The 13359-nt window shown below is 45.1% G+C and overlaps 1 protein-coding gene across 1 annotated transcript in view; it reads left to right on the forward strand.

Moving 5' to 3' along the window:
* The window catches only part of SOX5 (SRY-box transcription factor 5), a 581616-nt gene that overhangs the window by 311466 nt on the left and 256791 nt on the right, over positions 1–13359 (forward strand). The gene's annotated exons all lie outside the window — the stretch shown is intronic.

Consider the following 13359-nt stretch of genomic DNA (forward strand, 5'->3'; position numbering starts at 1 on the left):
TAGATACATCCAATCGGTATTTGGGCGGCAGAGACGATTCTTCTGCGTGATGGGCTGATGATTTGATCATTTAGAGGGAAGGTGCGATTCAATTATTATAATTATCAATAATTATTCCAGTCGTCCCATATCACAGTGAGAAGACTAGAATGGAAATGTTCACAAGAGGGCACGTGTTATATTTTGGCTACATTTCTAGTATTCTGTGTTCCTCGGGGGTGGGGCTGAGTGGTCACGTGACATCACCTGACCAATGAGAAGCCTGGACCTGCCCTCCAGGGGCGGAAAAATGGCAACTTGGGGAAAGAAAGCCAGAAACTGGTGCAGTGTAGAAACGGTGGCTGCAAAGTGTTTATACGGCCAGGGGGGGGCGCTTACGTACCTGCGGATGATGGGAGTTCCCCTCTAATGTATATTCTTACTTTTTTGGAATCCCTTGAGCTCTGTACATAAATCATATACAGAGAGGATCCCTGGGGGGCCGGTCAGCTCTACCTCACATGTACATGGTACCACGGGCATGAAATGTGTGACGCCCCCATATGGTTAGGCCCTAATATGGTCTTTAATCTCTGTGTTGCATTCCTACTATTTATTTCGGACCTATGTTCATCCTGAGCTTCCAGGTTCATGAAGAGAATGCTAATCTACAGTGAAGACTGACACAGACCTGTTCTTAGAGCAGCGCTGCCCTGGCCTCTAGGGTCAGTGTGGGGGTCCCACTTCCATGGTGGAGGGGCCGCCGCAGACGTGTCAGACAGGGGTAGCAGTGTACTGAGGTTATGGCAGAAAGCTGTGAAAACAAGCGCTGGTTTATTGTTCCTGTGACTCCCGTGACAGCGGCCATTATTGTCCATTGTGGGTGTGGGGTGGATGTAATTGAGTCCTGCCCTCTGGGGGGAGATTAATTTGACTTGTAGGATCCTTGTGGGGTCAGGGGGGGGTCTGGCTTATTTACTGCACAAGAATGACAGGTTTGTGCCACCGCTGCCCGACAAAGGGGGATTCAGATGGGGCACAGCTGTATTTGGTGAGACAACAGGGGCCGTGTTTACGTTCAGCCGTCTGACCCTCGCCCTGTAACAAAGGCTTTCTATTCTGCTCTCGCCCGTCAGGGCCGCTCAGGTATCCGCACAACACCGCGCCTTTATTCCACTTAGGAAAACTCTCGACTTTTTTCACTTCTGTCCGGAAAACAGAAAATTTCTGCCAGACGTCGTGCTGGAGCCTCAGTCCTCCGGAGAAACCACCATCAACGCTGATCATGATGATGAGAGCGGCCAGGGAAACAAAAAGCGAAAAATATTATCGATAATCGCTTCAGTGCAATATTAGACGCGAAACAATGTAACAGGTAGACAAAAACTATGTAATAGAGAAGGAAACAATGTAACAGGGAGACAAAAACAGTGTCATATAGAGAAGGAAACAATGTAACAGGGAGACAAAAACAGTGTCATATAGAGAAGGAAAAAATGTAACGAGACAAAAACTATGTAACAAGGAGACGAAAACAGTGTCATATAGAGAAGGAAACAACGTAACAGGGAGACAAAAACAGTGTCATATAGAGAAGGAAACAATGTAACAGGGAGACAAAAACTATGTAATAGAGAAGGAAACAATGTAACTGAAGGAAACAATGTAACAGGGAGACAAAAACAGTGTCATATAGAGAAGGAAACAATGTAACAGGGAGACAAAAACAGTGTCATATAGAGAAGGAAAAAATGTAACGAGACAAAAACTATGTAACAAGGAGACGAAAACAGTGTCATATAGAGAAGGAAACAATGTAACGAGACAAAAACTATGTAATAGAGAAGGAAACAATGTAACCGAAGGAAACAATGTAACAGGGAGACAAAAACAGTGTCATATAGAGAAGGAAACAATGTAACGAGACAAAAACTATGTAACAAGGAGACGAAAACAGTGTCATATAGAGAAGGAAACAATGTAACGAGACAAAAACTATGTAACAAGGAGACGAAAACAGTGTCATATAGAGAAGGAAACAATGTAACAGGGAGACAAAAACAGTGTCATATAGAGAAGGAAACAATGTAACAGGGAGACAAAAACTATGTAATAGAGAAGGAAACAATGTAACCGAAGGAAACAATGTAACAGGGAGACAAAAACAGTGTCATATAGAGAAGGAAACAATGTAACAGGGAGACAAAAACAGTGTCATATAGAGAAGGAAACAATGTAACGAGACAAAAACTATGTAACAAGGAGACGAAAACAGTGTCATATAGAGAAGGAAACAATGTAACGAGACAAAAACTATGTAATAGAGAAGGAAACAATGTAACCGAAGGAAACAATGTAACAGGGAGACAAAAACAGTGTCATATAGAGAAGGAAACAATGTAACGAGACAAAAACTATGTAACAAGGAGACGAAAACAGTGTCATATAGAGAAGGAAACAATGTAACGAGACAAAAACTATGTAACAAGGAGACGAAAACAGTGTCATATAGAGAAGGAAACAATGTAACAGGGAGACAAAAACAGTGTCATATAGAGAAGGAAACAATGTAACAGGGAGACAAAAACTATGTAATAGAGAAGGAAACAATGTAACTGAAGGAAACAATGTAACAGGGAGACAAAAACAGTGTCATATAGAGAAGGAAACAATGTAACAGCGAGACAAAAACCGTGTCATATAGAGAAGGAAAAAATGTAACGAGACAAAAACTATGTAACAAGGAGACGAAAACAGTGTCATATAGAGAAGGAAACAATGTAACAGGGAGACAAAAACTATGTAATAGAGAAGGAAACAATGTAACCGAAGGAAACAATGTAACAGGGAGACAAAAACAGTGTCATATAGAGAAGGAAACAATGTAACAGGGAGACAAAAACAGTGTCATATAGAGAAGGAAAAAATGTAACGAGACAAAAACTATGTAACAAGGAGACGAAAACAGTGTCATATAGAGAAGGAAACAATGTAACAGGGAGACAAAAACTATGTAATAGAGAAGGAAACAATGTAACCGAAGGAAACAATGTAACAGGGAGACAAAAACAGTGTCATATAGAGAAGGAAACAATGTAACGAGACAAAAACTATGTAATAGAGAAGGAAACAATGTAACAGGGAGACAAAAACTATGTAATAGAGAAGGAAACAATGTAACCGAAGGAAACAATGTAACAGGGAGCCAAAACCGTGTCATATAGAGAAGGAAACAATGTAACGAGACAAAAACTATGTAATAGAGAAGGAAACAATGTAACAGGGAGACAAAAACAGTGTCATATAGAGAAGGAAACAATGTAACAGGGAGACAAAAACTATGTAATAGAGAAGGAAACAATGTAACTGAAGGAAACAATGTAACAGGGAGCCAAAACCGTGTCATATAGAGAAGGAAACAATGTAACGAGACAAAAACTATGTAATAGAGAAGGAAACAATGTAACAGGGAGACAAAAACTATGTAATAGAGAAGGAAACAATGTAATGAGACAAAAACTATGTAATAGAGAAGGAAACAATGTAACAGGGAGACAAAAACAGTGTCATATAGAGAAGGAAACGGTGTAACAGAAGGAAACAATGTAACGGGTGAAAAAAGTGTCATATAGAGAAGGAAACAATGTAACAGAAGGAAACAATGTAACAGGGAGACAAAAACAGTGTCATATAGCAAAGGAAACGGTGTACCATAAGGAAACAATGTAACGGAGACAAAAACTAATATAATGAGGGAAACAATATAACAGGGAGACTAAAACAGTATCATATAGAGAAGGAAACAATGTAACAGAAGGAAACAATGTAACAGGGAGATGAAAACAGTGTCATATAGAAAAGAAAACGGTGTACCAGAAGGAAACAATGTAACGGAGACGAAAGCTAATATAGTGAGGGAAACAATGTAACAGAAGGAAACAATTTAACAAGGGGACGAAAACAGTGTCATATATAGATGGAAACAATGTAATCAAAGGAAACAATGTAACAAGGAGACAAAAACTATGTAACAGAGAAGGAAATAGTGTAATATAGAAAATGAAACAGTGTAATATAGAAAAGGAAACAATGTAAAGGGGAGACGGAAACAAAGTGACAGAGACATAAGCAATGTAATACAGAGAAGGAAACTGTAATATATAGAAGGAAGCAATGTAGTAGGGAGAATGAGGCAATATAACAGCAAAAGAAACAATGTAGCTGGGAGAAAGAAACCAGTGTAATATAGAGAAGGAAACAATAACAGGGTGAAAAGCAACTTAACAGAATGAAACAGTGTAATATACAGAAGGAAACAATGTAACAGCAAAGGAAACAGTGCAACAGAGAGAAGCAAGCAATGTGACACAGAGAAAGAAACAATGTAATAGGGAGATAGAAGCAATTTAACAGGGTGAAGGAAAAACATGACAGAGAAGCAAATAGTTTAATGTAGAGAAGGAAACAATGTAACACAGAAAACAGAAGGAAATAATAATAATAATAATAATAATAATGGAAGAATAAGGTAACGGAGTAACAAAGATGGAAAGAATTTAATCAAGAGAGGGAAACAATGTAGTGGAGACAAGAAGAATATAAAAGAAACAATGTAACAGAGGATGAAACTGTTTAATAGAAAGAAAAATGTAACTGAAAAGATAATAATGTAATAGAGAAACCGTGAATGGGAATCAATGTCATTGAGATGAGAAACCATGAAACAATATAATAGAGAGAAACAATGTAGCAAAAAAAAGAAAACTAAGTAATAGTAAGAAACAATGTATCAGAGAGAAAGAAACTGTAATAGAAAGCAATGTAGGGGCTCGTTCAGACTCCAGTTTTTTGCGGTTCTTGTTTTTCCTATTCTAGTCTATGAGGCCGAGCACTGATGAAACTCTGTCGACTTTTCTTGCATGTGGCAAAAACTGACATGTGAATGAACCCCGAACGGAAGCAATGTAACAGCGAGAAGGAAACCATGTTCACAGAAGAAAATTATGTAATGGAGTAAAACAATGTAACACAGACAATGAAACAATGTAACACTTTGCTGTGTGCATTAGAGGCGAAACACGGCGGCTTCCTGCGGTCACTGAGGAACGTATCAATCGTCCGTGTGCTAAACTTATAGTATCCGGACAATACAGGTCAGTGTGAGCGCGCATGGACGGCGTTACACATGGACCGATGGTAGATGGCGGCGGGCTCTGCACTCATCAGTGTTGGGGTCAGACTCGCCCGATATTAGTCCGAGGTTACATAAAGAATCACTTACGGGTCACCATCCGTGTATCAGACAGCAGACAGAGATACTATGTGACCATTGAGGTTCATCATTTTTCATGTTTTTTTTAAAGTTCCGTTTTTCATGTTTTTATTCTTCAGTTTAATTACAAAGTAAAAATAGTGATGTAAAAACGCTAGAAGCTGCGCAGGAGGTGACCGGAGAGGAAATGCGAGGGGCTGTGTCTGGGTAATTGGGAAGCTCTAGTGCGGGGTCTGTCCGGTGGGGGGGGGGGTGGGGGGGCTGATTTTTGTGGATAATTTTAAGGGGATTCATCCCTCTCCTAATTGGAGGTAACAAGATTAACTCGCCCCGAGTCATTATCCGCCCCGAGATCTCACAATTATTCCACTTGGCTCAGCGCAGCGAGGGGACGTCAGATCTCAGTGCACAGGAACAATAGCGAGGGGCCGGGGACGTCACCGCGAGGGGCCGCCGAACATCTGCAGGTGCCGCAGCGCAGGACCGGCCGAGGAAGGCGCATGGGCGGCTACTACTCCCTGGTATCAGCCATTACTGAGGTGGCTGTAGAGCTGGTGTGACGTGAGCGCGCAGTTTCATCCTCCCTATATTTATGTCTTTGTTACTTTCCCGTTGGTTTTATACGTTTTGTGTTTTTCTTCTGGTCGTTGGTAAATGCTGATTCTATAATTAATCCCCCTGGAGATATACGTTTCTGTGCGGGGAGGGGGGCACCTGGTTGTGATGTGACCACATTGCCTCCCCTCCCCCGCTCGGTCTTCGGGGGGCCGTTCACACACACGTTGTCTTTGGCTCCAGACTCTGCACTCGGACGATTACTGAATTTGGCTCGTTCCATGTGTGAATCCCACCGGGGGGGCCGCACCTACCGGCCGTGATGTTTCATAGAAATAATGTTTAGCACCGATGTTTCCGCCATCTCAGAACGTGAGGTCAGGAGCGCACGCATCGCCCCCGTATCCAGATCTGCAGGATGGCACGAAGTACCGAATATAGAAGAAATCCTACAGACCGGGGGGGGGGGGGGGGAATCACACCGTCAGAGGGGCTCCTACACACCGGGCCCAAACAGCCCCATAGCTCCAGAGTCCTACATATCATGTCCTACTCCTGTCACATCCACAGCCTCAGACACCATGCAAGAGCAGAATAGTGAGTGCTGCTCTGGAGGTGACTGGAGGATAAGACACCATGCAAGAGCAGAATAGTGACCGCAGCTCTGGAGGTGACTGGAGGATAAGACACCATGTAACAGCAGAATAGTGACTGCAGCTCTGGAGGTGACTGGAGGATAAGACACCATGTAACAGCAGAATAGTGACTGCAGCTCTGGAGGTGACTGGAGGATAAGACACAATGTAACAGCAGAATAGTGAGTGCAGCTCTGGAGGTGACTGGAGGATAAGACACCATGCAAGAGCAGAATAGTGACCGTAGCTCTGGAGGTGACTGGAGGATAAGACACAATGTAACAGCAGAATTGTGACTGCAGCTCTGGAGGTGACTGGAGGATAAGACACGATGTAATAGCAGAATAGTGAGTGCAGCTCTGGAGGTGACTGGAGGATAAGACACAATGTAAGAGCAGAATAGTGACTGCTGCTCTGGAGGTGACTGGAGGATAAGACACAATGTAAGAGCAGAATAGTGACTGCAGCTCTGGAGGTGACTGGAGGACAATACATGATGTAACAGCAGAATAGTGAGTGCAGCTCTGGAGGTGACTGGAGGATAAGACACGATGTAACAGCAGAATAGTGACTGCAGCTCCGGAGGTGACTGGAGGATAAGACATGATGTAACAGCAGAATAGTGAGTGCAGCTCTGGAGGTGACTGGAGGATAAGACACAATGTAACAACAGAATTGTGACTGCAGCTCTGGAGCTGACTGGAGGATAAGACATGATGTAACAGCAGAATAGTGAGTGCAGCTCTGGAGGTGACTGGAGGATAAGACACAATGTAAGAGCAGAATAGTGACTGCTGCTCTGGAGGTGACTGGAGGATAAGACACGATGTATCAGCAGAATAGTGACTGCAGCTCTGGAGGTGACTGGAGGATAAGACACCATGTAACAGCAGAATAGTGACTGCAGCTCTGGAGGTAACTGGAGGATAAGACACCATGTAAGAGCAGAATAGTGACTGCAGCTCTGGAGGATAAGACACGATGTAAGAGCAGAATAGTGACTGCTGCTCTGGAGGATAAGACACAATGTAACAGCAGAATATTGACTGCAGCTCTGGAGGTGACTGGAGGAAAAGACACAATGTAAGAGCAGAATAGTGACTGCAGCTCTGGAGGATAAGACACAATGTAAGAGCAGAATAGTGACTGCAGCTCTGGAGGTGACTGGAGGATAAGACACAATGTAACAGCAGAATAGTGAGTGCAGCTCTGGAGGTGACTGGAGGATAAGACATGATGTAACAGCAGAATAGTGAGTGCAGCTCTGGAGATGACTGGAGGATAAGACATGATGTAACAGCAGAATAGTGAGTGCAGCTCTGGAGGTGACTGGAGGATAAGACACAATGTAATAGCAGAATAGTGACTGCAGCTCTGGAGGTGACTGGAGGATAAGACACAATGTAAGAGCAGAATAGTGACTGCTGCTCTGGAGGTGACTGGAGGATAAGACACGATGTAAGAGCAGAATAGTGACTGCTGCTCTGGAGGTGACTGGAGGATAAGACACGATGTATCAGCAGAATAGTGACTGCAGCTCTGGAGGATAAGACACAATGTAAGAGCAGAATAGTGACTGCAGCTCTGGAGGTGACTGGAGGATAAGACACGATGTATCAGCAGAATAGTGACTGCAGCTCTGGAGGATAAGACACAATGTAAGAGCAGAATAGTGACTGCAGCTCTGGAGGTGACTGGAGGATAAGAGACGATGGAACAGCAGAATAGTGACTGCAGCTCTGGAGTTAACTGGAGGATAAGACATGATGTAACAGCAGAATAGTGACTGCAGCTCTGGAGGATAAGACATGATGTAACAGCAGAATAGTGAGTGCCGCTCTGGAGGTGACTGGAGGATAAGACATGACGTAACAGCAGAATAGTGACTGCAGCTCTGGAGGTGACTGGAGGATAAGACACAATGTAAGAGCAGAATAGTGACTACAGCTCTGGAGGTGACTGGAGGATAAGACACGATGTAACAGCAGAATAGTGAGTGCAGCTCTGGAGGTGACTGGAGGATAAGACATGATGTAACAGCAGAATAGTGACTGCAGCTCTGGAGGTGACTGGAGGATAAGACACGATGTAACAGCAGAATAGTGACTGCAGCTCTGGAGGTGACTGGAGGATAAGACATGATGTAACAGCAGAATAGTGACTGCAGCTCTGGAGGTGACTGGAGAATAAGACATGATGTAATAGCAGAATAGTGAGCGCAGCTCTGGAGGTGACTGGAGTATAAGACACTATGTAACAGCAGAATTGTGACTGCAGCTCTGGAAGTGACTGGAGGATAAGACACGATGTAACAGCAGAATAGTGAGTGCAGCTCTGGAGGTGACTGGAGGATAAGACATGATGTAACAGCAGAATAGTGACTGCAGCTCTGGAAGTGACTGGAGGATAAGACATGATGTAACAGCAGAATGGTGAGTGCAGCTCTGGAGGTGACTGGAGGATAAGACATGATGTAACAGCAGAATAGTGAGTGCAGCTCTGGAGGTGACTGGAGAATAAGACCTGATGTAACAGCAGAATAGTGACTGCAGCTCTGGAGGTGACTGGAGAATAAGACATGATGTAACAGCAGAATTGTGACTGCAGCTCTGGAGGATTGGACACAATGTAGCTGCAGAATAGTGAGTGAAGCTGTAGAGGTGACTGCTGCTCTGGAGGTGACTGGAGGATTGGATCAGTTTTATGTCTGTATAATGAAGCTGCTGCAGTCTCTGGTGACGGATTAGACAATAAAACTATTAATCCTGGCGGTGCTGGCGTCGTCCTGAATGACAGTGAGCGCTCCACCGCGGGGTTAATGTGCGGATTATGGGGATAATCTCCCAGGACCGAAGATCAATTGAACTTTACTGGTTTTAGATCTCCTCTGTGAATCGTACGTCCGTCCTGTCAGGAGCCGCTGAACGTCAGCACAATGTCACCCCGGCTCCGGCTGTTGTGTTGGTGTATCCCGGATTGTCCTAATTTCTCCGCAGGTGATGAGTAACCGGTTTTGTCACCTTTTGTGGCCGCACCGTTAAGTGGCCATTAATGACAGATCTGGAGTGGCGCATTGGACTTATTTTCTCCATTTCAGGGATATTAGTGCGCCTCTCGATTCGGGGGATCGGCGGTCTGAGTTACATTAATGACAGATCTGGAGTGGCGCATTGGACTTATTTTCTCCATTTCAGGGATATTTGTGTGCCTCTCGATTCGGGGGATCGGCGTTCTGAGTTACATTAATGACAGATCTGGAGTGGCGCGCTGGACTCATTTTCCGCATTTCAGTGATATTTTTGTGCCGCTCGATTGGGGGGATCGGCGGTCTGAGTTTCATTAATGATAGATCTGGAGTGACGCGCTGAACTCATTTTCTACATTTCAGTGATATTTGTGAGCCTCTCGATTCGGGGGATCGGCGGTCTGAGTTACATTAATGACAGATCTGGAGTGGCGCGCTGGATTAATTTTCTACATTTCAGTGATATTTGTGCGCCTCTCGATTCGGGGGGACCGGCGGTCTGAGTTACATTAATGACAGATCTGGAGTGGCGCGCTGGACTAATTTTCTACATTTCAGTGATATTTGCGCGCCGCTCAATTCGGGGGATAAGCGGTCTGAGTTACATTAATGACAGATCTGGAGTGGTGCGCTGGACTCATTTTCTACATTTCAGGGATATTTGTGAGTCTCTCGATTCGGGGGACCGGCGGTCTGAGTTACATTAATGACAGATCTGGAGTGGCGCTCTGGATTAATTTTCTACATTTCAGTGATATTTGTGCGCCTCTCGATTCGGGGGGATCGGCGGTCTGAGTTACATTAATGACAGATCTGGAGTGGCGCGCTGGATTCATTTTCTACATTTCAGTGATATTTGTGCGCCGCTCGATTCGGGGGAACGGCGGTCTGAGTTACATTATTGACATATCTGGAGTGACGCGCTGGACTCATTTTCTACTTTTCAGTGATATTTGTGCGCCGTTCGATTCAGGGAATCGGCGGTCTGAGTTACATTAATGACCTATCTGGAGTGGCTTGTTGGACTCATTTTCTACATTTCAGGGATATTTGTGTGCCGCTGGATTCGGGGGATCGGCGGTCTGAGTTACATTAATGACAGATCTGGAGTGGCGCGCTGGACTCATTTTCTACATTTCAGTGATATTTGTGCGCCGCTCGATTCCGGGGGACCGGCGGTCTGAGTTACATTAATGATAGATCTGGAGTGGCGCGCTGGACTCATTTTCTATATTTCAGTGATATTTGTGCGCCGCTCGATTGGGGGTATTTGTGTGCTGCTGGATTCGGGGGATCGGCGGTCTGAGTTACATTAATGACAGATCTGGAGTGGCGCGCTGGACTCATTTTCTACATTTCAGTGATATTTGTGCGCCTCTCGATTCGGGGGACCGGCGGTCTGAGTTACATTAATGACAGATCTGGAGTGGCGCTCTGAACTAATTTTCTATATTTCAGTGATATTTGTGCGCCTCTCGATTCGGGGGACCGGCGGTCTGAGTTACATTAATGACAGATCTGGAGTGGCGCGCTGGACTCATTTTCTATATTTCAGTGATATTTGTGTGCCTCTCGATTCGGGGGACCGGCGGTCTGAGTTACATTAATGCATGTGACCTCTGTGCTACCGATTTGCTGAGGAGAGCGCTGCCCCGTAATTACGGGAACTCGTGTCAATTGGTCAATGTATTCCAGGAACGATCCAGTCAATATTTAGCGCCGCTCCGCTCTCGCACTCGCCGTCGCCTTTGCTCGTTTTATCCATTTTGACACAATTATAGACAATGGGCTGTAATTATTCGCCGAGGCTTTTAAGATGTAAGCAACAGAACTGGCGACTGGAGAGCGATCGGCATGTAAATGTATCACTAATGAGCCTGAAAAGTAGTCATCATCCTGCAGGGGGCGCCGATCAGCAGGATGTATTAGAAATGTATGGGAGAGCTGGGCATATCCAGATGATGTATGTGACAGGTAGCAGTGGTCCTGGTCCCTGCATGTCTGTGATGGTCAGTATCGGGATTTTGCACGGTCAGCCACGCTCCGCACCTCCAGATGTTTTTGGAACATTTCTGAATGTTTCTCTGGAAATAAGTTTCTTTTTAAATTAAAGGAAAATATCAGCGATATCGTTACTCATCGGAAGCCACAGGATTCTCCGGCAAAACATTGTGTTCCATAAAGGAACAAACAAGGAATTCAGAGGAGACGGCTGTACCACTTAAAGGAACAGCACCCCTCTAGTGCTGGGCTGTGGGAGATCATCAATCACTTCCTCTGTAGATGGCGGGAGATCAGCAATCACTTCCTCTGTAGATGGCGGGAGATCAGCAATCACTTCCTCTGTAGATGGCAGGAGATCAGCAATCACTTTCTTTTTAGGATGCGGGGAAATAGACCATCACTTCCTCCGTAGGCAGTGAGAGATCAGTGATCACTTCCTCTTTAGATGGCAGGAGATCGGCGATCACTTCCTCTATAGATGGCGAGATATCGGCAATCACTTCCTTTGTAGGATTCAGGAAATAGAACATCACTTCCTCTGTAGGCAGTGAGAGATCATTGATCACTTGCTCTGTAGATGGCGGGAGATCGGAAATCACTTTCTCTGTAGGATGCGGGAAATAGACCATCACTTCGTCTGTCGATGGTGGGAGATTGGCGATCACTTCCTCTGTAGGCAGTGGGAGATCAGTGATCACTTCCTCTGTAGGATGCGGAAGATAGACTATCACTTCCTCTGTAGATGGCGGGAGATCAGTGATCCCTTACTCCATAGGATGTGGTAGGTCGGCGATCACTTCCTCTCTAGGCAGCAGAAGATCAGCGATCATATCTTCCATGGGATGCAGGAGATCCATGATTACTTTCTCCGTTGGGTGCGGGAGATCAGCAATCACTTCCTCTGTAGATGGCGTCAGATCGGCAATCACTGCCGCTGTATATGGCAGGAAGTTGGCGATCACTTCTATAGATGACGGGATATTGACAATCACTTTTTCTCTAGGCAGTGGGAGATCAGTGATCACTTCCTCTGTAGATGGCGGGATATCGGCAATCACTTCCTGCATAGGCAGTTGGAGATCGTAATCACTTTCTCTGTAGTCAGCTGAAGATCAGCAATCATTTCCTCCATATGATACTTGAGATCAGCAATAATTTCCTCCATATGATTCTTGAGATCAGTGATCATTTCCTCCATTGGATGAGGGAGATCAGTGATCATTTCCTCCATAGATGGCAGTAGATTGGCAATCGGCTCCTCCTGAGACTGTCATGATTGGTGATCACTTCCTCCGGAGGCGACGGGAGATCGGCGATCACTTCCTCCATAAACAGCGCGAGATTGGCAATCACTTCCTCCTTGGATGATGGAACATTGACGATTACTTCCTCCGTGGATGATGGAAGATCAGCGATCGCATCCTTTGGATGCGGCGGGAGATTGGCGATCACTTCCTTTATAAACGGTGGGTGATTGGTGATATTTTCCTCTGTGGATGACAGAAGATCGGTGATCGCTTCCTTTGGATGCGGCAAGAGATTGGCAATCACTTCTTCCGTGGATGGCGGGAGATCGGCGATCGCTTTCTCCAAAGGTGGCTGGAGATTGGCGATCACTTCTTCCGTGGATGAGTTGAGATCAGTGATCGCTTTCATAGTAGATAGTGGTAGATCAGCGATCGCTTCCTCCGTAGATGGCGGTAGATCTGTTGTCGCTTCCTCAGTAAATGGCGGGACGTCGGCGATCGCTTCCTCCGGAGGCGGCTGGAGATTGGTGATCACTTCCTCTGTGGATGGTGGGAGTTCAGCGATCGCTTCCTCTGGAGGCAGTGGGAAATTGGCAGTCACTTTCTCTGTAGACAGCGGGAGGCCGATGATCATTTCCTCCG

Source organism: Phyllobates terribilis, unplaced genomic scaffold (assembly GCF_046119375.1).
Source record: "Phyllobates terribilis strain yellow unplaced genomic scaffold, ASM4611937v1 Scaffold_10__3_contigs__length_209671492, whole genome shotgun sequence".
Taxonomy (NCBI): domain Eukaryota; kingdom Metazoa; phylum Chordata; class Amphibia; order Anura; family Dendrobatidae; genus Phyllobates; species Phyllobates terribilis.